Raw genomic sequence first — 4,250 nt, forward strand, 5'->3', positions numbered from 1 at the left:
TATGCAATCTGAATTTGTCATTTGAATACTAAATCTTAAAATAAAGAAACCGCAGAACTAACTTGCTGAAGATCGTTTGTACTGCAAGGTGCTGATGGGGAGGCAACTGGAGGCCTCTACACACTTGACTCCATCCACTCCCATGTCACAGTATTGGGAGCAGGTGTGGGAAGCCACCCACCTGGAGCTGATCTCCTCATCAGGGAAGAATAAAAGACAGCCGGCGAGTTCATTTTCGGCTGGCACATGCCAGTGGAACTAAGTGAATGTGTCTGTGTGGGTTGATTGAGTAAGTGAAGAGCTCGCAGCCTCGGTTCACCGAGATCTCCAGGGTGAACTTTTGTTACCGATAAGTCGGCTAGCGGCCCGACTATAATTAGTGTGTGTGTATATATATATATATACATATATATATATACACACACACTAATTATAATATTTGTTTTTAATAGTAATTAGACGCTATCAGGGGACATTAACGTTAGCTGTTAGTGTGGAGCCACTAAAAGGGATACAAAATTAAAACAATTTAAATAATTAAAACAATTTAAAGTACCTAAGATATATAGAGGAAGTTGAAAGATTAAAGGGAATAACAAAGATAGTTAAAAAGAGTTAAAAAGGCAATTATTCCTGTATACCTCTTTAAAACAAGGAAATGGTTGCAGCCAATCTAAAACAAACCACACGGCACTTACGTTGCAGGATCAGAGTGTTGTAGTTGATCCTGACATATTTAAAAACATGCACAGCAGGGTGTAATGTTCAGGGGTTTAAGGAGTCAAAGGGTCCGAGTTCTGGTGAATCCTGGTGGGAATCTTCAGTGTGCACACACTTTCGCTGTTAAAAAATCCAAGTGACTCACCCTCGGGCCTTGTCCTGCTCCACCATCCTTTGCTGTGGTTTAAAACAGTGCAGCCGTCGTGTGGGCTTTAAAAAATAATTGGCTAAAAAAAAGGCAATCACTGTCCCAGTTTTAAAAGATATACCCTTTTAAAAGGTGTAAAAACTTGCCATAACACCAAAAGGTTAAAAAGAGAGAGAACGGTCTCGACGTTTCGCCTAGTATCGGCTTCTTCAGGAGGTAGTGTGAGCCAGCCGCCCCTCTGTTTGAATATAAAGGAAATGTTTGGGGCTGGGTTGTCTTGTGGCAGCTTGTCATTGGCCCAGAGAATGTCACATGACTTCTTAAAAAAACACCGACCAATAAAACTTTAGGGATCTCTAAGACCGTCTCTACCGTCCAGTGCACTGGATCATGTCGATGGACCATGAAAAGGCGCTCTTCTACCCCCTTCAGCACCCTATAGTTGGCTTCAAAAAAGATGTTGGTCTGTTCAATGAGGGTTTGTGCCAAGGGTGGGAGCTGTGTCGAGAACTGTATGAGTGACACAAAAATTCCCGCCTGAGGAAAAACTCTTCCTATCAGTGCCACCAACTGCTGAAACTGTTTTTTAATGGTACTCAGCAGATTTCCCCTTAGACAGTTATTAAGGCCGATCGAAAGGACGATCTTCTGGGTGGTAGGACAAGGATCTAGTTTCTCAAGGACCCCCTTCAAATGATGGATTTGGGCCCCAGGGAAGCTGTCCACCTGGACTAGTGGATAGCTGTATTTTGGGATCCTCGACAAATTGGAGTCACCCAACACCAGTACCAGTTTATCAACACTCAGGGACCAGTCCACAATCTTTCTAAAGGTAGCCTTATGTCGGATCGGCCTTTGTACCGGAGGGGGATCAGTAACATCATCATCATCATCATCATCATCATCAGCACCATCATGAGGGGGGTCGGACTGGGTGGCTGGGGGGCTACATGGAATATTTTCCACCAAGGTGGCTGCCTCCAAAAGAGGATCCACTGCCAGAATCCCATCAGTAAGTGGCCCCTCAGGGGGTCCGGGCAACCCCACTGTCCCACTGTCTCCGGACGGGGATGAGGAGATGGAGTCAGACATCTCCACTGCCACATTACTGATGGGTGCCCGTTCAGTCACCGGCCTCCCCATGTTACGATCGAGAGTAGCCTCTATCACCAACCCACTCGCCTCATCAGGTGAGCCCGACAGGGTGTCCTCTAATGACCCCAAATCAAAGGTCGGCCGGAAATCAAGTGGCGCCCAATCAGTCGCAGGAATGGATGGTATAGGGTCTTGGAGTTCTGACCGAAGATGTGTCTCAGCCTGCCCCGTAACAAGAGCAACCACCCTCGCCGCTGTAGCCTGATGGAGTCCGGTCACATCCAGGAGGGGAAGGGGGAGTGGGGGAGGGGGGGGGGGGGGGTGGGTTTAGGATGAGGGTTGGGGTAGGGATTAGAATTGGGGTGGAGGAGTTGGGAAGGGGGGGGGCTGGTTGAGTTTAGGATAAGGGTTGGGGTGGGGATTAAGATTAGGGTGGTGGAGTTGGGGAAGAGGGTGGGGGTGGAGATTAGGATGAGGGTTGGGATGTGATCTTGGGACAAGATGGTCTGAGCCCAGCCTGGAGCCGAGATTCGTACTATGGCTGGGGTCAGGGTGGGGACCTGAGGCCCCAACCGGGTCAGCAGCATATGGCAATGGTGGCCATTGCTCTTCATATTGAGCAGGGTCAAAAAGGGGCCCCCCCATCGTCCCCAACAGTGGAGCCTGTGCTACCCCCTCCACCAAGGCCGCCAGGGTGGTGATGGATGAAGCTTTTAGACGGTTTTTATATCTAGTTTTGCCATAGGCAATAGCTTTGTCCAGAGCGACCCGATCGAAGGGGGGCAGATCCTGAAGGCCAGCAGCTATCACTGAGTCATAGTGTTGTTTAAGAATGTTCATATTGACTCGCATCCACTCATCAGTGTTAAGCTTCACCCTAGCAGTGGTTTCAGCGTTGGGGGACGATGGTTTAATGAAGGTCAATTTGTTGACCTGTCTAAACATCCCCACCGGGAACCTCTGGGACCGCTGGGTTCCCTCCACAACTTCGGCATGATGTACTGCTTGTAATAATTTAAAGTACTTTTTCTGCAACTGATTTTCTGCTCCACCAGCAGGGATGGATGATCCCCTGCCCCTGGATGGCCCATTATGGACGCGGCGAGAGGATGATGGTCTATAATTGCCAGAGGGCATGGTCCAACCCCATGAGGAACAAGGTAAGTAATAAGGTAGGTAATAAGGTAAGTAGTTTCAAAAATAAAACAAGGTAGGTAATAAGGTAAGTAATTTCAAAAATAAAACAAAGACTGGGTTTGGCCAAATGACAAAAAGACAAGGAGGGAAATGCCTAATAATGGCCTGCTCACTTTTTTTCAGATTGATCCTTTTCCTTTTCTAAGCAGGTCCCTTAAATAAGAGACCTGGGATATTTAAAATGTCCTAGCACGAATCCCGATATTTTGGCACTAATCCAAGGCGTCAATAGGCCCAAGGTGTTCAGAAAGCCGCCAAGGGGTTTATGAGGCACAATGTGCTTACGGTGTCCTAACACACCCAAACCAACCCTTAAGGGTGTCAAAAACACACAAACCACACTGAAAAATTGTGCCAAAAAGGGCCCCCACACACAAAAACACTAGGATGGCTAAACTTCCGAGGCCTAGGGCCTTGGACTGAGAAGCCAGGGAAAGTGCCTAAGTGTGACTGGGGTGCAGAAAGGCTGCTTTTTAATACAAAGCAAAACCTGGTTTGAAAAGGATCAAGTAATATAATTTTTTTTAAAAACACCAAAATTGGATCTAGGTACTCCAATTGATCCTTCCCTAATGTTTGTTATTCTCTTGAGACCTGTGGGATAAGGACCTCAGTATTATGCACCTTTGTAAGCCCCCCGGCAGGCCCAAAAGAAACCCACAAGGGACGTTGCCAGTTTTTATTAAATACAGCACTAGGTGCTTTTATGGTGTCAAACAAAACTCAGGAAACCCTTTATTTTTGGGTTGTCAACCACACACACACACACTGGCAAACCACTCCACACACTAAGATGGCTAGGTCCCAGGGGTTTCTGGGCCTTGGACTAGAGAACCAAGAGGAGCGTTCAAAAGGTGCAATTTGGTGCAAGGATATGCAACCAACTTCTTATCAGGAAAGGATCAAATAAATAGAATAAAAGGACATAGGTCCAAAGACCATATGTTTAAAAAGTAAGCAGGCTAAAAATAAGGGCAATATAAGTGCAAGGTAAGTGCAATGGAAAGCTCCAAAGGTAAGTGCAATGGAAAGCTCCTGACGTTTCGCCACGCTGTGGCTTCTTCAGAGGAATGAATAGGGAAGACTGACA

Source organism: Pholis gunnellus (genome assembly GCF_910591455.1).
Source record: "Pholis gunnellus genome assembly, chromosome: 13".
In the NCBI taxonomy this organism is placed as follows: domain Eukaryota; kingdom Metazoa; phylum Chordata; class Actinopteri; order Perciformes; family Pholidae; genus Pholis; species Pholis gunnellus.